This window comes from Vulpes vulpes, chromosome 7, assembly GCF_048418805.1.
Source record: "Vulpes vulpes isolate BD-2025 chromosome 7, VulVul3, whole genome shotgun sequence".
Classification (NCBI taxonomy): domain Eukaryota; kingdom Metazoa; phylum Chordata; class Mammalia; order Carnivora; family Canidae; genus Vulpes; species Vulpes vulpes.
In genome coordinates, this window is record NC_132786.1 from 113,737,995 (window position 1) to 113,764,140 (window position 26,146).

The window sequence follows — 26,146 nt, forward strand, 5'->3', positions numbered from 1 at the left end:
CTTGCCAACACATCAGCCCATTGCAAGAGAAAAACAGACACAAATACCAAATATACGCCAAATTCTCTCTCAAATGGTTTCTCTTCCCTATTTCCTTATTTTAGACAACTCGACTCTTTCTAGATTGCCCCCCGCATATTTTCTCATCTCCTAGTGCGCGCACACATTTTGCAATTATCACCCAAGAGGGCTGAAGATTGTTTTACCCATCAGAAACCACTCTGCTCTATATCCAGTAGCCTCCCCAAGCACCTTATCAAAATATTACATTTTATTTGGGTCACGGTATTCTCTCCCCAGAGGCCGTAAATCTTTCCCTGTGAGGGGAGTATAGTCCTCCAGGTTTCAAAGCCAAGCTAACTCAGGGCTGGAGACTCTCTAATATAATCACACCTCCTAAACTCCAGGCCGTTCTGAAACTGTCACCTTGATTCAACCCTGGCTTCTTCAGAGCCAAATATGCAGCAAATGGATTGAAGCTGCCAAAGGAAAGGCTGGAAAATTAAAGGCTTTATCAAAATCGGGAGTTGCAACGGATTTTTCTGAATGCTCTTCCAACAGGCAGGGATGAAAGAGCCATGCCTCATAAACAGCAGCAGGAGAGAGCCAGGCAGCAGGGTTAACCACTTTCATTGGCCAAAATTGGCCCCTGCGCTTGGAGCTTACAAATGCACTGTGATTTAACCACAAGGAGCTAGGGCCAAAAGTGATGGGCAGTGGTGTCTCTGACCTGAATGAAACTAGGGAGCCAACCTGCGCTCCCAATCGCAGACAAGAGGTGCCTCCGTCCCATACAAATGATGACCTCTGAAGAATGCAGTTCACAATCCAATTACATTGTGCAACTGAGATTTTGTGGCCCGGTCTGACTGGTTAGCTATAATGGTTAGAACATCTGGCTAATAAGATTAAAGCCAATCCCAGAATAAGAAAATTAGCTTTCTTCTATTTCAACACCACAGACTCATCCTTACCCCAACTTGAAACAATTTCACAAAGCAAGCAAACACTACTTATCAATCCCCAATTACATACATATGGCATCCGGAGAAATAAATTCAATGAGGCAATGAGTTTGTATCATTTGTCAAAGTCTTTTCAGATCCGATAGAGTCTTATTTCTCTGTTTAGACAAAGAATTTACATCTCTCTGGCCAAGAGACTGAATCTTATTGGCTCAATTCATCTGGGTTCCCCCCTCTCCCAAATCTGTGCTTCTTTTTGGCCTAAGGGACCTGGTACAAGTCTCAACACACAAGAGCATTAATAAAGAAGCTCATGTGGTTTTCCTGACTCTTTTAGAGCATTCAGCTGTTGGCAGGAATACACAACACTTTTGGGGAATTTTGTTTACTTGTGAAGCAATTGGCTTTCATGATTTTAAATGTTTCCCTGGATTTCAAAATGCTTAAACAGGTGTACAAATAGGCAGATGCAGCAGGCAACACCTGTCTTCCTGTTTAGAAAAAGGGTTTTGGAATTAGTTAATGGACTGTGCAAATTCCAAAATGTCTCATTTCTCATAGTGTAATAATTCAATATAAAATTTCTTTGGAAATTAAAAAAAAAACAGACAAGCATGATACCATGCTGAATTAAGTCACAGGGTCTGAAAGAACCTCCAAAGGGCATTTCAGAGCTCCTCTCCAGGTACGGTGGACACTATTTAGATATTTTTCTATTTATGGTTCACAATAGAAGCTACCATTTTTTGGCACTCTTCCTGTGCCAGGCCTGTTAAGCACCACATAACATCCTCTAGAAGTCTGTATTATTATCCTCATTTTACAGATGAGGAAATTGTGGATCAAAACCACCACATAATTCGCTTAAATTCTCACATCTATAAATGGAGAGGGTGGGATTCAAGCCTGGCTCTTTCCAGCTCTACGTATCATGCTCTTCGCCCTGCACCAATGTCTTCTACGTTGCAGATAATTTACCTAAAATACGAAAGGGTTAAATATCCGCTATTTCCCTTCAATAACACATGCCATCATTTCGTCGCTCTTTGTAGTCAGACATTGCTCTTACAGCCTACAGGAAACTCCTACAGATACAATTAAGCCTGCGTCTCTTGACCTAACCTGTAAAAGCTCTGCTTTCACTTCTGAGGCTAGATAAAACTTGCAGCTTTCCATTTTATTTTATTTCTCAAATACTTATCCTAATTCCTCTTTGCCTCTTTTCCCCAGAAATAGATGTCTGATTTTGCTGTGATGCACAGAGCCATGTAGAATGAAATAATCCCTTTTCAGGGAAATACCCTCTTGGGGAAACCTAGATTTCCATGAGAAACCTAGAAATGAATTTGACAGACAGTGTCAGATTCATTTCCCTTTCTCTTCTTTTAAATTATAAGTGCCCTCTACCAGAGAGGCTGCATTTCTAACCACTAAAGTGCCTTTCTCTGAAATTAGGGCTGCATTTCTAACCACTGAAACGCCCTTCTCTGAAATGCCCGCCTAAACTAAATGATCTGCTTGAGATGATGTGTTGGGCGAGTACTTCCTGAGGGCTCTGTTGGTCGACCTCGTGGGTGGCGGTCCCTTGGAGGCAGGGAGTCCCTTGTGGAATGCAGAGCAAGGGAGGTCCAGCACCTCCCTTCTTCCTGGGACAACAAAGCAAACTGAAAAGAGTCAGGAACACGCTGGTGTCAGATCATCATTTCCTCCATAGCACAATGGTCTTCCTCAATCACAAATTCCTTAGAGAAGGAGTCATGCAAGTAGAAAAGTCATTTGTTTTATTGACCTTCTTGACATCTTTCCTAGTAGTGTTGACCACCAGGGCAGCTCAGAACCTCTAGTCCAGTGGACTCATAGAACCTTCACACTGTACTAACATCAGCCATTTCTCGCATGCTTGGATGTATAAAGCATCCTTCCATTTCAGTCCTTTTCAATATTCAGGACAGAGATTTAGAAGGCCACGTTGTGCTATATAGTTCAGAAAACTCAGTAGACAGACAGATTGTCCAGTACCCACAGGTTCCCCCTTAATTCAAGTCATGAAAAACTGGCCATCTAATAAGCTTCTGTGTCCCACCTCTGTCGCAGCTGAACAAAGCATATACTCCTCAGGAATCTTTTGATATTAGCAATTTGGGTAGAGCCTTAGAGATTCCGGCATTTTAGCAACATGGCCAAAAGCCCGGGAATCAAAAAACAGATGTGGTCTTAAAATCCAAGGCAATGAAACAATTTACCAATGCTGAGAAACCTATAGAGGTGATTTTCAAACATGACTTCTCTCATAACATATCTGTCTTCTCGTTGTTGTTTTTTTTTAAATATTTTATTTGTTTATTTGTGAGAGACACAGAGAGAAGCAGAGACACAGGCAGAGGGAGAAGCAGGCTCCCTGCAGGGAGCCTGATGTGGGACTCAGTCCTAGAACCCCAGGATCATGCCCTGTGCCGAAGGCAGACGTTCAACCACTGAGCCACCCAGGTGCCCCGTATCTCTCTTCTAATGACTCTTTAAAGTCGATGCTATTCAGAACTGGGCTTCTTAGCAGAGGTGACCAATGAGCCTACTTCAGTCTGCGGACCTCCCAGAAGATCTTATTTTTAACTTCCAAAGAGTAATACACCCCCAAAGTAACAACAGTTGGTATTTCTTTAATTGACCATTTTGTTACATAATAGGAAAGACCCCAAATCACTAACAGCTCTTTTATTTATTCCACAAATATTTGTCAAAAAGGCATTCCTGCCCTGTGCTAGAAACTGGGAAGACAAAGATGAAATAGGCGTGCTTTCTATCCTGAAAAGAATGCAAAAAAGAAAAAACTTCCAATTTTCATAGATTTACAGTTACCTAAAATCATTGATTTGCTTTCATGTATCTTTGTCTTGTCCATCTGCTCACCGCTAAACCCCACTTCCTAGAATGCCTGGCTCCTGGGAGGTACCGGGTGGATACTTGTTAAATGAGTGGGTAAATGACACACACTCTGCCAACAACTATTTTGACTTTGGGCAAATCATCGTGGACCTCAGGTTTCTTGTGTGAAAAATGAGTTTAAAAGGATTAAGTTAGGTCCCAAGCGCATGCTCCACAGAATACCGGTTCTGCAAAATGCAATAGGTTTTATTAGAGCAAAAGGGAGCCTGTGGTTAACTGCGATTGAAAACCAAAAATATTATGAAGAAATTCTGACTGCAGGCTTCTCAGCACTTAGCATGCTATTACATGAAGAGACTCTCCCCAGGAAAGTCCTGTGGGAGTCCCCCACTCCAGTAAGGCTACCAAACTCTCCATTCTAGAGTCTTCAGGCAGCTCTCTGGGCCCCTAGCACCTAGCAGTTCAGCACACGTTAATCTCTCAATAAATATTTGTTCCACAGGCCCGGGAAAGTCTCCTAACAAAAGGATCCCTTCTCCAGGGTCTTCTTTAATATTAATTCTTTTCATTGACCTAAGATCAGCTGATTTGTGGACCATCTTTCCCGTAACCTCTGCCCCTTTCTGGCTCAAGTGACTCACCCTCCCTAACCTTTGAGTTTTCTTATCTGTACAATCAGGATATTAATAGTAGTTAACTCAAAGGACTGCAGTGAGAATAAAACAACGTACATAAATCCCTCTGCATTGTATGCAGTAAACACTCAATAAACGTTAGCTGTTCTTATTACTCTTCACAAATGTAACATACTTTGGATTCCAGTCTCAGCTTCACCACTAAGTAGACTTTGGCAAGTGGATCCCTGCCTAGCTTCATCACAGGCAGAAAGCAGCCTTTGGATTACATCAGCATTTCCCAAAATCTAGTTCTTCAATGACCATTTTCCAGCCCTATTGCTTTTAACATTAAGATAACTGCATCTTAGGGGCATGTGGGTGGCTCAGTCAGTTAGGCAGCAATTTTTGGTTTCAGCTCAGGTCATGATCTTAGGGTCCTGGGATGGAGCTCCCCCATGGGGCTCCATGCTCGGTAGAGTCTGCTTGTCCCTCTCCCTCTGCTCCTCCTCCTGTCTCTCTCTTTCTCTCTCTCTCTCTCGAATAAACAAAAAACCTTATAAAAAAAGATTATTGCATCTTAGTCACATCCTATGCAAGAAAATCTGTGAAATCATAGGTTTGATGCACTTATGCCTTTTTCTAATATGTATTAAAATGAATAAAAAATTATTTAAATATATCAAAATCCAGCATTAGTACTTAACCCCTCTCCAATGTTATAGGCATGGAAACTTAACTAAGACTCTCCAAGATCCCCCAGGCTCATGTGGTTGAGCAGCCAGCTATTGGTTTCAGCTCAGGTCATGATCTCAGGGAGGTGAGATGGAGCCCCTCCTACCATCTCTGTGTGGAGTCTACTTCAGATTCTTTCTCCCTCTCCCTCTGCCTCTCTCTTTCTCGCTCTCGCTCTCTCTTAAATAAATAAATAAATCTTAAAAAAAAAAAAAAAGAATCTCCAAGATCTTTCCAATTAACTATCCTGTATCTTCTCTCCTGAGAAATCACAAACTAAGTTTCCCAAAGCTAACCTGATCCCCCTAAGGAGGGATCATGGTTCAGACCATCAAAGGGGTCCTTTGTAGAAACTAGATTCAAATAATTTAACAGCTGGAATCAGAGATGACAAAGGGCATGGAGCTGACTCTGTGACTTTCCAAGGCAAGAATGGCATTTAGAATTCTCACTCAAGTTCAGATATTTCAACAATTTTTCCCTGTCAAGCAAATTAATGTGTGTACTTATTTGGAACAAAATGTTTTGCAAGAATGGACAACCACTGCAGTTCAATCCACAGAATAAAAGGACATCTCTTAGGAGGTACGACGTTAGCTGAGAGGTAGGAAGACATTTTTTTAAGATATATTTTGGGCAAAGACTTCTTCAAATTCTAAAGCTAAAACTCACCAAAAAGCACATAACAGGCATGATGGCACCCAGCCAAGAACAAGAGCACCTGCTCCGCCCCCTCCCCCTAGGAAAGGCACATGTTGAAGCACTGACACCTCAGATGAAATAACCCCCAGTCACCTCACCCCGCTGGCAGCGACCAATGCTGAAAATGTGTCACAGCTCACTCCAAGGCAATACCACCCTCCGTCAGATGTCAGTGAAACCAAAGCCACTATGGTGGGAAAAAAAAAGAGAGAGAGAGAGAAACCGTGAAGAACACTGTAGACCAGTCATAAATAAAATGACCAAGGATTCTATTATGTACACACTTCATGGCCCGCAAACATTGGGCTCTTTCATGAGTAGAAACAAGTATAAGTGGTAGTCTAAAATGTCTTTTCTTTAATATCTTTACTTTTAACTGCAATTATTCTAAAGCCCTTTTAATAGCTGTCACTTATTCATTTCTAGGCTGTAGCAAATTACAGTTGAGGAGATGGCTGCTGACAGCTCACATCTGCGAATGGCACGTTCTCTTATTTCTGCAAGGTCTGTGGTCCCTCCTTCACGCCACAGCTACCATGAGTATGAAAGTCCTGCCACAAGGAGCGGTGAAGACAACAGTGTGCAGGTCTGCCAATTAGGAGTCCTCCATTTCTCCAGCTGTGTCCCACAAGACCCCTGTATATTCTTTCTCCTGCTGATAAAGGGAGAAAAAAATCACTTTTTCCATACGGACTCCAAACACAGTTTATCAATATGAAGGATGCATGTTTAGGAAGTGGTGTGGTGTGTGTGTATGTGCGGGGTGTGTGTGTGTGTGTGTGTGTGTGTGTGTGTGTGTGTTGGAGGAGGACGGGGACAGCAATTTCATTTGAAAGGAATTAATATATTCCAGGTATTGTTAACATCATAAACCTCATCCTCTTAGGACATGCATGCCAGGGAAAAGAGAACTGGGTCAAAGGCACAAAGCAGTCCATAAAAAATAAAATATTTTTGAAGCTAAAATAGTACCTAATAAAAAAAATCTGAGTGATCACTTTTGGCACCTGGAAAGTGGTACAGCCTGTCCCCAAAAATTAAAATTGTATGATACAAAAATAACTCTTCAGAGGAGCTTTCAGAACTCAGGCTAATGAATCCAGTTATGTTGCTTCTTAGCGGTCTTGGCTAGATGGAACATTGGACTCTGGACAGGGACTGGGCAGGACCAGCGAACAACAGAGTACACGCTCACAGCCCTGCCGCATCTGTGGCATCCAAATGACGATCAGAGACCAGAACCTTGCGATGACATTTCTTTTTATAACACTGGTTCCTCTCCAAGTCGATATGGAGCCTAAAGATCAAAACAATCGAATGGGAAGGCACACTGGAAAGACCCCTAAGGAGACATTTTCCAAGCCTTTATGTTTTCAAAAATTCAAAGACTCAACAGATGAAAGCAGAACAAACACAAATTAATTGCTGCTCACAAGATGAGCTTTTTACTTTTTAATTAACGTTCTGTCCTTAATCCAAAAGCAGAAGTAAAACATACGATGTACAGTGCTTACGCACCACTTATGGTGAAGTGTTACCTTTTCCCCCCAGGCTTGCTTTACCCTCATCCAAATGTTTAAATTTAAGATGCAGTCTTGGCAGCGTGTGTAGCTCAGTGATGCAAATAGTGTGGGACGGCGCCACCCAGAACTCTGTGAGTGGGAGGGCAACCAGGAAATCAGCTTCCCTTTTCTCAGCGTGACTGCACTCTGTCCACGGGAGGATTTGGGACCACAGATTGTTGCTCGTCTTTTCCAATCGGGCAAGGGGAGAGGTAAAGAGAGGCGAATGCCAAGGAATATTTTGGGACTACTTATATTTGCAAAACACCTGAGTTTACACTGTCAGTTTGCAACTCGTCTTCTGGTCCTCACCCTCCCAGCAATTCCATGTCCATCCTGGGGTCTCGAGGCTACAGGAAGAAGGCAGGTAATCTCTGGAACAGGCAGATTTTGGCGAGGAAGGCCTGGCACAGATTAAGACTGTCAATGGGCAATCCCAAATATGCTGGAGTGATTTGTTTGAAACATCCCTACAGTCTCTTCAAGGAGTGCTACAGGCTGCCCTCCACTTTTCCCACTCTCCCCTCTTGCCGGCTGAGACTCCCCCTTTGGACATATTCCAGAGAGCAGGGCACAGAGGATGCAGTGACGAACGTGCTGGCATCACTACACTCAGGAGCTCCCACCCCATCAGGGGAGACAGAAACGTACACAAGCGCACGTTGCTGAGTTTTGTTTGGGTCTTTTTGGACAGAGGCATGAACTAATTCTCTATGAAGGGCCAATCAGTCAGAGGTCAAGAAGGATTTCTGAAGGAGACATTTAAGAGGGTGTTAGGTTTTAAAGGATGAAGAATGGAGCTATGGGAAAGAAGGGCAACCAGAAGTCAAGCCGGGGCCTTCCAGAAGAAGCTTTGTATGTCAGTTAGCCAGGGCAGGGAGTCTTTGCGTAAATACAAATCCCAGAGTCTGCCCAGAATCAGAATTTCTGAGGTTGAGGGCCCAGGTTCTAATTGTTTTAACTGCTGAGATGATCCTGAAGCAGCTGGTCCATGCTTTTTGCTTGGGATCTCTCCATCAGGTCGAGCAGCATCCTCCTTCCATGCTACAGAACTAAGAGAACCGAGGCAACCGAGGAAGGCCACAGATTCTAGTCATTATGAGCCCCTGGCCTCTTGATCCTGAATTCCATGCCTGGGCCACTATGTACATCTTCCGTAAAACATGCCTTTGGCCCACGGTGACAGTGGTTGGTGCCTAAATGGGGATAGGATAGTAGTCCCATTGTGCTATGAGTGTGCCCACTGGTGCTGCGTCCTCCCCTGGAGGGAGCAAAGCCACTGCCCGTGCATCACTGTCTCCCTGGCATCGAGTGTTTGAAGAATGAGTTAACGAATGAAGTCCACAAACGGGACCCACAAACAGGACTCCCCACAGCATCAGGTAAACACTAAGAAGGTCACCTGTCCCAGACAGACCCTATTTCTCTAAAGAGAGAAAAAGAAGACCCAGCAATCAAACTCTGATACTGGAAAACACAGTGAACTTGCAACCTAAATCATAATACAGAGAACGGGAAATGCGAGATGTTTTTGTAGCCATAACCTATTCTAATAAAATGGCATTTTTTTTTTCCTACAGCAGTTAAAATCGAGCACGTACTTCAGAGTCTTCAGCAAACCTGGAGGGTACCGGAAGCTAGCCACAAAGAGTGCGTCCTCGGAGTCCATTTGCGACTCGTAATTCCACCTTCCAATGAACCGATGGGCTTGAACACACAATTCTGGAGAAGAGGTTCAGAAAGCACATACACATATACCCTTTCACATCTATTGCACACCCGCCAGGGCCAAAGAACTCCATCCCTTGGTGACAGTTTTCATTTTGTTGTGACAACACCTGGGCACCATTTCCATTCGTACAGAAGGAAGCAGAAGTCATGAGAACATAACGAATTTGCCCACAGCAAGGAGGTGATGAGTAATTTTGACCTCGATCTGTGTGGCTGTGAAGCTCCTGCCTCGGTTGCTTCCCAGAGGCAGTTCGGAGAAGTGTCCAAGGAAGCAAACAGGTCAGCCCTCCAGCCTTGAGGTCAAGGGCTCCAAGCACTTTCCAGTGCCGTGTGGTTACCCCACGGATGGCAGAGTCAAAGACCAGTCAGAAGAGCTGGATTCACACAGACCTCTGGTATTGGCCAGTTAGTCACAGTGTTTCTAGAAGTGAAGGCAGGAAGGGTTCTAAATTCTTACTTAATCTGCAGAGGCACAAAACCTGTAAGTCAAGTGTACACGAGTCTGACCTGAATCATAAAAACAGTCATGGCCTCTCCATCAATGCCCAGGCTTGAAGCAGTTTAGAGACCCGGGGCCCCTTAAGTGAAGGGGGAGGCCTGGGTCCCCTTGAGGAAGGACCCTGGTAGATGGCCAACAAGGTACACGTCCTCCAAAGGGACCTCCAAGCCTTTCATTAGGGGGAACGCGCACTGGGAAAAAGGAAATAATCAGACCTTTGGGGGATTACTAGACACCGGCTCTGAACTGACACTGACGCCAGGCGACCCAGAGGGTCACCGGTGGTCCACCAGTCGGGGTTGGTGCTCCCGGGATTCGGGTGATCAGTGGAGGTTTGCAGCTCAGATCCATGCCACAGTCAGCCCAGCGGGCCTGGAGCCCACCCCTCGGTCATCCTCCAGCTCCAGAGCGGATCATCGAAATAGGCCTGCTCAGCACCTGGCAAAGGCCCCACGCTGGGGAAGCAAGCCGTCCTTTGTTTATTTTATTAGGGGGGAAAGGGGCTGTGGAGGATCGGAGAATGCGGTTCCCAAGACCCGGATGCGCTCTCCTTTCAGAGTGAACTCAGCACACTGAAGTTTGGGGTTTACTGCGTGTGTGCTACTTGGCTTAAAAGAGATGGGCTTGGCTCGGCCCTGGAACACCAGGATTAATCATCCCAGCAATGGGGAGCCACGACACCTATCAAGTTTCAATTGCTAGCTTGAAACCCTTGATAGCTGCTAGAAAAATAATGTGCAATTACAGCCCAGAAACATAAATTATCAGGGCCACGGTGCTCTCAGAATGCAATGAATGAAATGTGGGTAACCACATATGTGGTAGGGATCCCAGCCCCCAGTGTGTGTCACGGATGCCTGGTCACCCACAGGCAGCAGAGAGGAAGGAAGAGGAACGTTCTCTCCAGACTCAACACTGGCTGAACGGTGGACAAGGCACAGGGACGAGACGCTCCAGGGTTTGCACCAAGAAATGTCTCGCACGTCCTGACATGTGACGGTCTCTCCTCTCTGTGCCCCACGGGAGTTTTGGGGACTAGGGGAGAATTACAAGGACAGTGATGCAGAGGACAAGGCGCTGGTCTCCTCCTCTGGAAGGTTCCTTACATCCAGGGTAGTTTTGGGTGTGGTGCAAGGGCAGCAAGGCGTAAGCGAGGCCACCACAGGATGAGGCATGGCAAGGCCCGCGGCCACCCGCCTCGCCCCGTCTGACGCCTGGCCTGGCCCGCGCCTCGGTCACAGTGACCTCGGCAACACCGGGTTCATGCAGTGAGAGGTTGCAGCCCCTGTGTCCTTGGGCTCCTCACTCAGGGACGAAGGAGTCATTTGAAAGGGCTCCTCCCACAGGGAATGAAGGACACAGCCTGCGCTCATCTACTTCTTTCTGGAACGTTCACAGAGTGCCTGTTCGGGGCTCAGCGCTGGGAATATGTACCTTCAGGACCTCCTGTCTGCTCAGCACAGAGAAGGACTCACTGTGTCCTAGGAGAGGATACCAGGAAAGCAAGGAAGGTTCCCAGAGGAGGTGACCACAGGGCTGTGTCTCGTAGGTCCAGGGCACTCTACTCTCTGTGCACCCACTGAACTGTGGCTTCTTTTCTGTTCTAAATGTGCCCTTAATATTCATTTCAACCCCATTACACCCGAGCAGGAATCCTGGCTCTTATACTCTCTTGGGGGAACAGCCAAAAACAATCCCCTCTTAGGGTAACCACCTAAGGTCACCTTGGCGGGACACCTGAACACACTCAGTCTCCTGCTCTAAAGGGCTCGCTGAGCAAATCCGCGGAGGGCTTCTCATCCCCCTCCTCCTCCCCCTCCTCCTCCTCCTCCTCCTCCTCCTCCTCCTCCGGCCAGCCTTCCCCACCACCTCCCTGCCTCGCAACCTCGTTTGGGACTTACATAAAAAGATTCTGATTAAAATATGGTGACAAGATGTAAAGTAAAATATCAGAGACATTGGGGGAATAAGCCACAGATCTGAGAAAACAGCTGCATATGGAAGGATTAGGAAATAAATTAGAAAAAAACTCAAAGGATTTAGAATCCATTTCAGGTGCACTAGAAGAAAATCCCTCCAGTATCGGGAGAACAGGTCCACATTAAAACCCAGGCAGTAAAGAGGCTCCCTCCTCTACTGGCGGCCTCCACAGTGTTTTACCTCGAGGTTTATAGTCTTTTTTCACTCCTTGGCACTTTGGGGAATGATGCTTCTCAAAGTGGCGCCGGGACCACTGGGACTTATGCAGTTTCTAGGTGCCCAGCAATTCTTAGGCGTTTTGAAGCCTGAGAACCACAGAAGTAGGTACTGTATCATTCTTAAGTAGTGGCAATATCCATGCTAAATCACTCAGCTAAACTGTTTAACATTTGAAGGAGACACTTGTGACTAAATTGATTCTTCTAGAAATTGTTAGATTCTAAAAGTAGTAAGAGTGCGGTCACATTGTGAGCAAGCTTAAATAATGTAAAATTTACACACCGAAGCCAGGGAGACCTTTGCGATGCATAAATCTGATCCTGTCACTCCCTCCGGTAAAACACTCCAGTGACTTCCTACTGCTCTTCTGATGAAGCCCCAGACCCCTGATCCCGATGAGCCCTCCTCCCCGGCCTAATCTGGGCCTGGAGTGCTCCCCGCCCTGGGCACTCGGCTCTTCGGTTCCTTCATCTTTATCTGTTCTTCACATCCACTCGTCATCTGCAGGGACTCCTCTTTCTGCACTGAAGCCCATTCTCTTCCCAGCCAACTCTGACCACATTAATCCCTTGCCGTAGGCTCTTCCAGCATCAGTACCTTTCTCCCCCACCCCTTGGCACAGCTTAAATGTCATATTTCTTCGTGGGATCCTTTGATCAATGTACCTTTCCTCCACTACTGAGTATCTAAGCAGCCCAGGAAAGCAGCAATGGGTCTGCTATTTTCCGTAGGAAGGGGACTCGCCAGTGTTGTTGTTTTTTTTAAAGATATTATTTATTTATTCATGAGAGACAGAGGGTGGGGGAGAGGGAGAGGCAGAGACACAGGCTCTGAGAACCACAGAAGCAGGCTCCATGCAGGGAGCCTGATGTGGGACTCGATCCCGGGTCTCCAACATCACGCCCTGGGTCAAAGGCAGGCGCCAAACTGCTGAGCCACCCAGGGATCCCCCTCACCGGTATTTATGCATCCCCTCGTACACCCCATGGTACCCGGCAGGTGCTCAATAAACACGTGTGGATGAACAAATGCATGAATAAGTATTTTTAAAGGAAGTGCAGGGCGCCTGGGTGGCTCAGTCGGTTAAGCGTCTGTCTGCCTTTGGTTCAGCTCATGATCCCAGGGCTCCTGGGATGGAGCCCCACATGGGGAATCGCTGCCAGTGGGGAGTCTGCTTCTCCCTGCTCCTCCCCTGCTTGTTCTCTCTCTCTCTTTCTCTCTCTCTCTCTCTCAAAATCTTTAAAAGAAAAGGAAATGCTGGAGGCAAAATCAGATCCATGGTAGCCATGAAATACACTCTGACCCCTCTCCTAAAAGTTAAGGACTCCAAACGTCTCTCTGGTACCCTGAAGACTCAAGTCTTCTGGTAGCTTCCCTTCCCTCTGTCAGATACTAGATACCTTCTTTGGTACTTATCACTTCAGATGGATGAGCCCAACTCTTCGTAATGCAATTCCCGGAGTCTGAAAGAAGAGTGAAACTCAATATTAAAACTGCTATTGTGCCATTTCTCTGGGCCTTGCATTGATCTGGTAACGAACAATTCACCCTAAAGCCTGTTCGTTGTCTGAAAGATATATTTTGAACTAAAAAACCTGGAGATCTGACTTCTTATATTTTTGTACCTCTTCATGGGCCTTGGCATTCTCAGCTCCAGAGGTCAATTCTCAGACTGTTTCATGGCCCTCTCAGATGCCGGAATTGTCAGGAACACATTCTGAGACTTAAAATGGCCCCAAACGAGTCAGCAATAATCACAACACAATTTCTGTGACAGCAGAATAGTGTCTCATGGGAATGTAAGCGAAGCCACCCCATCTGCCCTCTTCTTTCTGCCATCCTGCTGGCAGTCAGCCCTGGCTCAGGTAAGGAACAGTGTGCTGCCCCGACAGTAGTCTCTCACTTGCTCCTGAAGCAAAGCTCTCAGGACATACTGTTCCCCTCCTTCACCAAGTAGCACGGCCCCTCGACACAACATTCCCATGTAATAGGTTCGACTGAGGCAAAAATGATTTTGACAGATTGACGGGAGACTTGGCTGCAGGAGAGTTAGCAATACGTGTGCTGCAGAAAGAGCATTGAGTTTGGATCTGCATGATGCTGGGCAGCAGCCACTCCAGCAGGTAGATTTCCTCTTCTGTAAAATGGGTACAGGGTTAAGTCAGTGTGTCTGAATCACCGTTAAACTGTTACAGAGTTCGGTCTGAATATAATTCTCCAATGATTTACTGTAAATCTGTATTTCACTATATAAATCTCTTTGCGGGTCTTTATTTTTATTTTTTTAAAGATTTTATTTATTTATTCATGAGAGACAGAGAGACAAAGAGAGAGACAGAGAAGCAGGCTCCATGCAGGGAGCCCGACATGGGACTCGATCCCAGGCTTCCAGAATCACACCCTGGGCTGAAGGCGGCGCTAAATCTCTGAGCCACCTGGGCTGCCCTTTTTGCGGGTCTTCAAATGTTTAGTTAACACTGGATCCTATTTAAAGTTACACACCAATCCTAATACCAATCCTGCGTTGATTGCTACACCGTCGACGATACAGCTGCTGAACAATGCATACTTACCACCTTATTTAGGGGAAGAGATAGTGACTGGAAATTTATTTATTTTTATTTATTTATTTTTAAAGATTTTATTTATTTATTCATGAGAGACAGAGAGAGGCAGAGACGCAGGCAGAGGGAGAAGCAGGCTCCCTGTAGGGACCCCGATGCGGAACTCGATCCCAGGACCCAGGGATCTCGCCCTGAGCAGAAGGCAGACGCTCAACCCCTAAGCCACTCAGGTGTCCCTCTTTTTTCTTTTCTTTTCTTTTTTTAAATTTATTTATTCATGAGAGACACAGAGAGAGAGGAAATTTATTTTACACTGAAAACAGTGTGCAATTTGTCAGGTACCAAACAAGATTTGCATATAGTGATTAGATGAGTGACTTTTCATTCCTAGAGTAACAGGGGGATTGCTATACTCTCAAAGCGAAAGTTTAGAGAAATAGTTTCCGTTTGGCACATTTCTTTCTCTTGCACACCCATACTTCAGGGCAGTTTAATGTCTGTATTGAGGTCTATCTTTTTTTTTTTTTTTTTTTTTTCTCATCCACTTCACGAAAGCCATTATCAAGTGACAGGTACATGAGCTACTGGGGAATGAACTGGCAAGTCTGTAAGCTAGGTGTTGCCTTCCTGAAGGCACATAAAGCAGAAAAGTCACCCCAACAAACTGGCAATAGCCAGAAAGAATAAACAGGAATGGAAACAGGTGGCTTCTACTTAGGTGGCCATAAAATGAATTGTCCAACCTGAGACACTTTTGAAAGGGAAAGTTGGTACGCTCCATCATGCTGGGCCAACAGAGCTATACTGGGTTTCATATTCAGGCCTGTAGTCACCCTACTTTTATTTTTCTGTTTTATCCTCAGAGTATTTTCTAATCCGGTTGATAGGCTCAGATCAAAGAAGAAAGATTAACACTTTACTTCCACCCACCTACCAATGAACAGTAACAGTCCCCCACTTACTGGAATGTTCCAAATGATTCAAAAAGGGATGTTTACCAAGTGTTATTGGAAGGAGTGAACTTCCTTAGTAGGCAACACAATCACATGAAACCCAGTTCAGCTGAACTCAATTCCTGCCAATTGTTCCTCCACCGGTACTCCACTGACTGGGGGTTTCTCACTGGGCTTCCGTCCACACTGGGCAAGTGCAAACAACCCCCCAGAAAGAAGGCTTCAAGGAATGGGAAAGAGCCACAATTAGCAACCTCCATTCTCTCTACACAAGGCAACATACTCATAAAATAAAACAACAAAACCCAAGGTTAGTTCCAAGTGAACGAGAGACGGAGGCCTATTTGGGATGAGAGACGGAGGTCTATTTGGGATGAGAGACGGAGGTCTATTTGGGATGGAGGTCTATTTACGACAGCTTGTCTTTAGGACCTCAGGTTGCTAACAGGATTCGTTACGTCAATTCTTTTAATTCACAATCGATCATAATTTTCCCTGACCTGTATTTCAGCAGTCTACGTCTCTGTATGCTTGAGGAAAAGTTACATAAATCAAATGAAATTTCCAGCAGAAATCTTAGGAGGAATTTCCTGGGCTACAACTCATAGAGAAGATGAAATAATAAACGCATGTCTTTAAAAGATTTTAGCAAGATATTTGAATTTAAAAAAAAACCTGAATAGGAACTATTAAATTAGTAATAATAACCTCAACAACAGCAGCAAATCCAATCCACTCCTTTTGGGGTACCCTACTTTACAATCATTTATTCCATTTAATGACCTCAGCAGCTCCAAGAGGTAAGAACTTAGATTATCTCCACTTGAGTGATAAGAAAACTGAGGCTGAGAATGAATGATAATTAACTTATACCAAATGGATCAGCAGGTAGAGTCAAAAAGATACTTGAACCCTCCTGCCTGACAAGTATTTATTTAGCTTTAAACCTTAAAGACTCCTGCTTTTCCCTTCTTTCCAATTTCAATCAGCTACCAAATCTTTTTTTTTTTTTTTTTTTATCATCAATGTCAACATCCTTTCTCTTGTGTCCAGCCAGGGGGTCTCCAGAAGTGGTCTCCTTAAAGGAAGAGGATGGTTCACTACTCAGACTAAAAGGTGGGGGCAGAGAGGCTTTTCAAGTGGCATTTCCACGGCAAGCACGCGGCTTTATTTATTTATTCATTTGACCAAGACTGTGTGTTTCTTAGGGTAGGCCCAGAAGGAAGCAGCTGACAGCTTCCATCTCTCCTTGGCACCTCCTTCCTGCCGTACCTTCTAATCTACCTTCCCTGTTGCCTTGGGAGTTAAACTTCTCAATGACTTCCAATTGTGTCTTTTCCTTCCCTAAGATCCTTTGGTTTTCCTTTCCACTCAAACCAAATGCCCAGGTCCCAGAAGAGTTGACACGAGCCCTCTTCCAGACTATCTCCTGACTACTCTGATTGCTGTATTCCTTGGATATGTCATGTGCTTTAATACTCAGCTTTCCAGATCTTTCTCAATGTCACTTCATTTTTGAACTCTTTCCTCTGTGATCTGCAAACACTCTACATACATAGACATTTATCACACTCCATTATGACTATCAATGGGTCTGTCTCCCAGACAGCACCCCTCCCCATACTGCTCATATGAAGTGGATCTTATAACGTCCAGGAAGTGCCTTGACTACAGAACATAAAATGCAATCAAAATGGTGGTTGAATAAATGAGTGAATGAGTGAATTATGTATTATGATGGGGGCTGTAAGTCAAGCAACATTTCAATTTGAAAATACTTACATGCATTTTAAGTGTAAGCCACACGTTTATTTTTAAAAATATACTACAATTAATAAATACATGTTTAATTGTGCTTCTCTCATAGAAACTCAGGCAAGGGGGATCCTTGGGTGGCTCAGCCGTTTAGTGCCTGCCTTTGGCGCAGGGCATGATGCTGGAGTTCCTGGATCAAGTCCCACATCGGGCTCCCTGCATGGAGCCTGCTTCTCCCTCTGCCAGTGTCTCTGCCTCTCTCTCTCTCTCTCTCTCTCTCTCTGTGTCTCTCATGAATAAATAAATAAAATATTAAAAAAAAAGAAACCCAGGCAAATGTTACCTAAAACTCTTGACTGAAGAATGGACAGTTATTGAGAAAATAGTTCTAATGAGTTGAAGTCCTTTCTGGCAGTGGAGTTAAGGCTAAAGATGATGGAAACATATTCATTCCTTGATAAAGATTTTGATTTAATGAGATTTGTACTGACTTGCTATAAATGTGACAAGCACTGGAGAAAATATGATTTAGGAGCTGATATAATAAGTCTCTTTGCTTCCAAAGACTTTGCATTCTTAGGAGAGCAGCGTGGATATTTGTGTGTGTGTGTATCTTTCTCACACATACACACACACAAGCTTACTAGTAAGTGCAGGAAAGAATCAGTCCCCTTCCCCCCAAATCTAAATTGTTGAGTACTCAGTCACTTCCCACAGAATGGCCCAGTGTTGGAATAACTAGGGCACAAGGTCCACTATAAAAATGCCATGAAAATGGGGAGGCGGGGCAAGGGGTAAAGGTGGTCAGGAGTCAAGAAAAAAAAAAAAACAGCCTTACTGAGAGTTATTGGAATTCACTCTTCACTTGGCCAAAAATACGCAGTCTAACCAAAGTCCTTCCCCTAGCTCTACCTCCCAAGCCACATGCCTCTTTAGGGCCATGGGCAAAGCCAGCTGTGGCTCTGCATTTGGATTAAAGAGCCTGAAAACAGAAAAAAAAATTATTTTGAAATGCATTACGCTTCAAAATTAAGGGTAATTGTGTGTAGCAGCCTGGAAAATATAGCTCATCCAGTACTGCTCAGCCACAGAACCCCACAGCACAAAATGCTGGCTCTCTAAATGCAATTTCAAACTTAAAAAAAAAAGAGAGAAAGACAGAGAGACAGAGAGAGAGAGGCACAAAGGGCGGAAGGAAGGGTGGAGGGCTGCTATAGGGCTGTGACTTAGAAGAAGGCTGCTGCCTTGGGGAGACACAGCCCGCATACAAGCCGGCAGTATTTCTAGATCACTTAAGCCACTAGATGCTGCTCTGCACTATTACTGCAGCCAAACATCGAAGGTAAATAAAAGGTCGACAGATAATTACATAAGGAAATAAATGTGGCAAGATTAGGACCGACATCTAATGGATAGAGCAGGAAAGGACTTCACATATAGACACACCTTAAAGCTTTCCCCCCGACCGGGACGATGTCCTGGTCACACTAATGGACTGTCTATTACTAGCCAACTAGCCAAGGTACATTCTACAAGCAAATAAATGTAGGAGGGATTTCACCCCGGTAACTCATTCCCACGCAGACACTTCCTTAATCTTGGGACAGAGGCCTTGGAATGAGCTTCGTTAACCACCTTCCTGATTTCATTTATCATATTCCCATCAGGTAGAGGTTACAGTTAGCGCAGCAACCAGAGGCCAGGTGATTCTAGACCTTGTGCGGGAACTGAAATATGAAATCACTAGCCATGGGTTTCTCCAGCCATAGCATACCAGGGAGAAACACACGTGAAGTTCAAACGAAGCTGAGCTGGGGTTAGGAAGGTAATTATAAATACAGGAGGGAAGGAAGCTTCAGAGGAAATGCGAAGATCTAGAGGAAATTAAAGAACATACAACAGGGTGAGGCCACCAACATGTGAACACACCACGTCAGGGTCTAAGGAGTAAGCAGGAAGAGAAAAATGGGGCACTTATAACTGCTGTCAAAAGCCTAGCCTGTCTGACGGCACATAATTAGTCTAACTTATGCAAGAAAGCAAAACGATGGCTCTCAATTGGGGTTGAGAGGTTGCCCCTGAGAGGGCAACTGGCAATATCTGGAGGCATTTTGGGTTATCACGACTGGGGGTTGCTACTGGCATCTAGAGGGTGGAGGTCAAAAAAGCTAGTATTTCCAACGATGCCTGGGACAGGCCCTCAACAAAGAATTATCCAGCCCCGTACGTCAAGAGTACTGAAGTTGAATCTTCCTGAAATAAAGGGTCAGCATTAAAGGGGCAATAATAGCCTGCAAGCAGCCTCAGCATCACCCAAGGGAGAAACCTTCCTGGTGAAAGACTCCAGTCTCTTCCAGTCTCTGGTTCCCTTAGTTGGTATTCATCTACAGGGCCAGGGAAATAGTAAAAGTTAAGACTCCGTTAAGTGTATTCCCTATCCCCACTTGGTCCCTTCCTACCAGCAACTGGTTCCATGCTTTTGCTTTCACCATGACTCATCCACAGAGGGGAGAAAAAAAAAAGTGTTTGCTAAAGAATATGTGTCTATTCTCCTTGGCAAACACTGTTCTCATTTTTGATTAATGAATTCCATTCTGGCTTCTGTGCCTCAATATCATGAGCTTAGGTGATGGGCACGCTGTGCCCAAGAAAAGGATCCACTAACTCTCAAGGCTAAGAAGTTTAGCTTTGGAATGAGAAATCCAAAGAGAGGCACCAACTCGGCAAAACTCGGCCTCAGTGGCGGAAGACGCGTCCCTGGGAGCCATGGCAACCCAGAGCATCTCCATTGGAACCCAGGGCATCTCTACAAGCATATGGGAGTGAAGGCTCCCTAGATGCACTGCAGCAGAGCTCAACATGGGGGGGGGGGGCTGGCCGGGCTAGTGGAGGAGAATCAAAAGGGTAGATAATAGCCAGTACAGGCATCATGGTGCATGGGAAAGGAGGAGCAGGGGAAAAGGAGTTGGAAAAGCTGGGTGTAGGCTCAGATCTCGTCTCCAAATATCCCTGTGACATTTCATTCTCCCCAGGCCACACCTATGACATGGGGATACTACTACTATACTGCTTGTTCTCCACCACTTCCAAAGCAGTATTCCAGGAAGAAGGGTGTCAGCTGTCGAGGCAGGAAGGGAAATATCACATGGATCCTGTGACTCGGAGATCTCTGGGGCAATGCTCCGTCAGGGCTGACCTAATCATGGTGCCCTCACACCGCTGTTCTTTGTCCAACAAGTACAACCCACCAGGCACACAGCAGCCCTGGAGTCCAGCAAGTAGTAAACGTTTTCTAACTGAGGAAAGTTCTGTTCCCTGAATTAACTGTTAGAACTAAAATAGCCAAAACTGTAGCCTCAATTCCTAAAACTGAGGTTCCAATAATAATCTTGCTCGGATTCTGGAAATCGGTGTTTGTGGGGGCCTAGAACACTGAGAATCGTCATCTCCTTCTATTTATACGTGTGACTAATCTCTCCGCTGAGCACTACGCCAGGTTGTTGCTGGGCTTAATTCTGTTTGATGAGCTAGCATTCCTTCTCCCACACAGATTCCTGTTGGATACGCTTCACTGTTACTCCACCTTAGGCCAGAGACAAAACTCTGCTCCAACTGTACCTGCACTTATCCTGGGCAAGCGTGGAAACCACAGTTACTCCTGGATCCTAACAGTGTCCTTCAGGCTTCGGTGCTGGCTAATGCAAATAAGTTCTAATGGTTAACACTCAGACAACCCAAATCATGGGGGTGTGGGTGGGAGATTGCAAACTGCAACCCATTGTGCATGATGCATGCAGGGGTGACTTTGCTATACCTAAGAACTTGGTGCTAGGGCGAGTCAAAGGTTTTCAAGGGAGCCACCCTGCCACCGGGATGGTTGGTCTTCAAAATCCTTGTTTCGGGTAGAGCTAGTCTCATCCTTCCTCTTCTTTGGTTGGCCAGTCCCAAGGCCAAGTCACCTGAACTGTTTTATCTGGTTTTGTATCATGGTAGCGTGCCGCCACCAGAAAAGACTACGGTCTTTGCAAAAATCTGAAAGTAATTAAAATAGGTCTATGGGGAATACTGCGTGTAAAATATGGAAGGAAAAGTTGAGCAGAGTCAAGTTCCAAAGACCTGAAAAGCTTAAAGACCTCCAAAGCTCTGAAGTAAAACTTGGACAGTCATTTCCTCGCAGTAAGATTAAAAGGGCTATTTGGGATGAATCCACTGCCATCTCACTCAGTGACAGACATACCACCTGGATTTCCAATTTTGCCACCACGGAGGACTCATGACCCACTGCACCATCAAGTTCTTTCAACTGCAGTACTTTTTAAGATTTTATTTACTTATTTGACAGAGGGAGAGAGAGAGAGAGGGAGCGCGAGCACAAGCAGGGGGAGCTTCGGGCAGAGGGAGAGGGAGAAGCAGGCTCCCCGCTGAGCAGGGAGCCCCATGGGGGCTGGATCTTAGGACCCCTGAATCAGGACCTGAGCGAATCAGGACCTGAGCCGAAGGCAGACGCTTAGCCGCCTGAGCTACCCAGGTGCCCTCAAAGCAGCTTTATAAAAGTTCAGTCCGGGATGCCTGGGTGGCTCAGCGGTTGTCTGTCCTTGGCTCAGGTCATGATCCTGGAGACCCGGGATCCAGTCCCAGGTCAGGGTTCCTGCATGGAGCCTGCTTCTCCCTCTACCTGTGTCTCTGCCTCTCTCTCTCTCTCCCTCTGTGTGTCTCTCATGAATAAATAAAATCTTTAAAAAAAATAAAAATAAAAAAAATAAAAGTTCAGTCCATGGCTGACGCTTTTACTGCATCTGACTGAACATTTATAAATGGCAGCTCTTGCAGGAGATTAAACCAATAGCACTTTGTAAGGGGTGGGAGCAGCTAAATATTTCTTAAAGTATGGCCTTATGAACCACTTTCATCAGAATCCCTGGCAAACTGGTTGAAAATGTAGATTCCTAGGGCCTCCAAAATTATTAAAACAGACATTTTTTTTTTTTACCGCCTTAAGCAATACACTTGACATTAAGAGTCAGCATCTGTTTTGTACAACGCCCTATTTTTCCATTGGACTTGCTGGTGTGGACCTGATCAATTGACACTATGATCTACTCCTGGATTGCAAGCCTAAACTTCAAAAACACTAGACTAGTTGAGGAGAAGGAAGCAGAACTTGAGTTGTGTAATTAGAGGAAACACTTGAGGCTTTGTGATGCAGAGAGGGTTTAGTAATTCCCCACCTTTTCCCAATCATTCATTCAGACAGAATGAAGGTCTGAAACACCAAAGGACCCACTTGGATGGTTTCAGGCATGAAAAAGTGGTTGCAGGCTTCAGTTACAAAACCTTAAGGGTACTGGCTGTCTTAGATCAGGGCAGGAAATGTCCTCCATAGGAACGAAGAGCTCTAAACCCTCAGTGTTAAGATGACAAGGTAAGCAAAGTGTGCACTCCGCAGAGCCCCTTGGCACGCCCGCAGCCACATCCTCTCCGCAGGGACTTCAAAGCGCTCCCTTCCTCCGCCCCTCCCCACCAGTTCACACCAAACCCCCAAAGGGGGTAAGTTACTTTAAAACACTTAAGTATTGTCCTATCTCAATACCATAATTTAATAAGTGCTTATGATTTAGAAACACTGTAGAGGCCCCTCATCTGTTTTCTCTTTTATTTTTCTTCTCCTAGACGCGTCTCATTTATCTTCTCCCCTGCGTCTGCCACCCGGCCTCCCTATGCTTCCTCCCTTACCTCTCCTCCTCTGCCTCCACCTCCATCTTCTGGGGGAGCAGAGTGGGATACAGGGGCTATCTCTGACCTCAGCCCACTCACGGTAATGCCCTGCTTTCTAGGGGAGTATTGCCCTGGCCAAAGCAACACATGTTGTGAAAAGACTTTCTCCAGGGGCGCCTGGGGGGCTCAGTCTTACATTAAGCATCTGCCTTTGGCTCAGGTCATGCATGATCCTTGAGATCAAGTCCAGGAACTCCCTGCTCAGTGGGGGGAGTCTGCTTCTCCCTTTCCCTCTCCCCCTCCTCACTGCTCATATTCTCCCTCTCTCTCTCTCACTTACTCTCTCTCTAATAAATAAATAAAATCTTTAAAGGAAAGCCTGGGTGGCTTAGTGGTTGAGCATCTGCCTTCGGCTCAGGGTGGGATCCCAAGGTCCCGGGATCGAGTCCCACATCAGGCTCCTCGCAGGGAGCCTGCTTCTCCCCCTGTCTATGTCTCTGCCTCTCTGTGTCTCTCATGAATAAATAGATAAAAATCTTTAAAAACAATAATAAAAGAAAAGACTTTCTCCAAGGAGTATGACAAAACAAACACCGGATCTTAAGTGGTTATGAATTATCAATAAATTGTACTGGTTTTCCACTCTCCCAAGGAACCATCTCTCTGTTTCTTTCTTCGGGCTGAAACTCTGAGTTGGCTCAAGGCAGAAAGGGGTCTGCAAGAAGAGCCGCTGGACATGGTGCAAAGGACAGAGGAAACAATCCAAAAGCCTGTTACCTGGATTCGCTTGCCACTGACGCTGCAATATTTTCCCGGTATATTTCCCGTAACAGTCATCTCTTACTCAGTCCATCAGCAAGTCTTTTTTGAGCACCTACTGTCCTGGCAATCGGTCTAGGTTCTGAATCTATACAGAAGAGACAAGGTCCCTGTGCTCATGGAACTTTCATTCTAATGGGGGGAACAGACATAATCAAATAAATAAATGAATATATAATGCCAGGGGGTGAAAAGTGCTCAGCAGGAAAACTGAGGAGCTTAAAAGGACCAGAGGGGGTGCTGGTTGCTATTCCACAGATAATCAGGAAAGGCCGCCTGTGGGACACCTGGGTGATTCAGTCAATTAAGCATCTGCCTTCAGCACTGGTCATGATCCCAGGGTCCTGGGATAGAGCCCTTAATCAGGCTCCCTGCTCAGCAGGGAACCTGCTTCTCCTTCTGCCCCTTCTCCTGCTCATGCTTTTTCTCTGGTTCTCTGTCAAATAAATAAAATCTTTAAATTAATTAATTAATTAATTAATTAGTTAATTAATTAATTAATTAATTAATTAATAAGGAAAGGCTGCCTGTAAGCTGACAATTGGGCAGAGAGACCTGAAGTGAGCAAGGGAGTGAGCTATCTGGACATGCAGGGAAACATTCTTTGTACAAAAGGAGTAACACATTCAAAGGCCCTGGGGAGAGAACTTGGTGAAGAAGAATGTAAGGTGGTCAGAATGGCTGCAGTTAAAAGCAGGGGGGACACCTGGGCAGCCCAGTCGGTTAAGTGGTTAAGTGGCTGACTTGGTTTTGGCTCAGGACATGATCTCAGGGTTGTGGGATGGATGGAGCCCCACCTCAGCAGGGAGTCTGCTTGAGATTCTCTCTCTCTCTGCCTCTACCTCCTACACTCTCTCTGTCTCTTTCTAAAATAAATAAATATTTTATTTAAAAACAGCAGGAAGATAAGACATGGGGGAGGGGAGGTAGAGCTAGGACCATTCATGGCACCACCCATCCTGTAGTCCAGTGCCTGCACCTAAATTCCACAAGACTCAGGCCTGGGCCTGCTTCACAACGGCCCCTTCCCTGATATCCACTAAGCTGCTCCCCCAGTTCCCTTCCCTCCTGACCCCATCCCCCCACAGACTTCCAACACTCCTGGTCATTCCCTCACAGTTTCCCCATTAGACAACCAGTCCATCTAATTTAAAAAAAAAAAAAAAAAATCTGAGTAATAGATGCAGTAGGAAAAAAAGGCAACATTTAACCACAGCCCTCCAGAGAGGAAATGTACCCTAGTCCGGAGCAGGGGTTCAGAAGGGCAACCGTAAAAAATAAAGTCGGCCACATGACAGCAGGGCATCCGGGCTTCCAGGTTCTGTAAACTGAGGGACAATAATCCTTGAAATAACCTTGGGAAGTAGGTATGGAGGGGAGACAGGAAAAACATGACCAGAAGAGGCCCTTACTAAGGGCTGCTGTCTGGCTTTTTTTTTTTTTTTTTTCCTTAAGATTTTATTTATTTATTCATGAGAGACACACAGAGAGAGGCAGAGACCCAGGCAGAGGGAGAAGCAGGCTCCATGCAGGGAGCCCGATGCAGGACTCGATCCTGAGACTCCGGGGTCACTCCCTGAGCCAAAGGCAGATGCTCAACTGCAGAGCCCCCCAGGCATCCCTTATAGAGATTTTCCTCTTATTTTTGTTATTGTTTCCTTTCTTTAAAAAAAATTTTTTTTTTTTTTAAATTGGAGTTCAATTTGCCAACATATAGCATGACACCCAGTGCTCATCCCGCCAAGTGCTGGGCACTGGGGGGGGGGGGGGGGGGCACTTGGGATGAGCTGCCCGGCTTTTTGATCTAAAAGTGAACCTGAGTAGGGTTGGGTCCCTCCTGGGGTTCTCAAAGTTACCCCTCAGAGAGTCAATGCCTAAATACACATCATCAATTACTTTTATTTCAGAAACAAAAGAAAAAAAAAAACACGGCAGCAGACTCCTGAAGTCTTCCAGTGCCCCACGGGCCCCCCAAGTCGGGGGCAGCGCTAAGCCAGGACCTGCAGCCTCTGCCCCCCGGGGCGCGAACCCTAGTCCTGGCGCCTCTGGAAACCTTGGATGCGGCGGGCCGGGGCGCAGCCCCCTGGGGCCGGGAGCCGCGAGCCGGGAGCCGGGAGCTGTCCAGGGGCCCCGGCCCGGCCCCGCGCGCCCGCCCGCCCGCGGCACCGCCAGCGACCCCCGCGCGCCGCCGCCGACTCGAAGCGGCCCCAGGCGGGAGGCGGCACCGGGGGCCACTCGGCGGGCAGCCCGCGCCCCGACCCCCGCGCCCCAAGCCCCGCGCACCGAGCTCCCGCGCCCCCCGCGCCCCGACCCCCGCGCCCCAAGCCCCGCGCACCGAGCTCCCGCGCCCCCCGCGCCCCGACCCCCGCGCCCCCCGCGCCCCGCCGCGCCCACGGGCTCCCACGCTCCCCGCCCTCGCGCGCGCCCGCCACGCGCTCGGGCTCCCCGGC

The 26,146-nt window shown here is 46.2% G+C and overlaps 1 protein-coding gene across 14 annotated transcripts in view; it reads right to left on the minus strand.

The window, feature by feature from the left end:
• Positions 1 to 26,146, minus strand: part of ELMO1 (engulfment and cell motility 1) — a 672,133-nt gene that overhangs the window by 498,750 nt on the left and 147,237 nt on the right. Inside the window, exon 1 of one of the 14 annotated variants that reach the window (XM_072764748.1) lies at positions 13,291 to 13,353. The exons of the other annotated variants lie outside the window; for them this stretch is intronic. The gene's annotated coding sequence lies outside the window, so the exon portion shown is untranslated. Of the gene's footprint in view, positions 1 to 13,290; positions 13,354 to 26,146 lie in introns of those variants that run through there. 14 annotated transcript variants of the gene reach the window in all.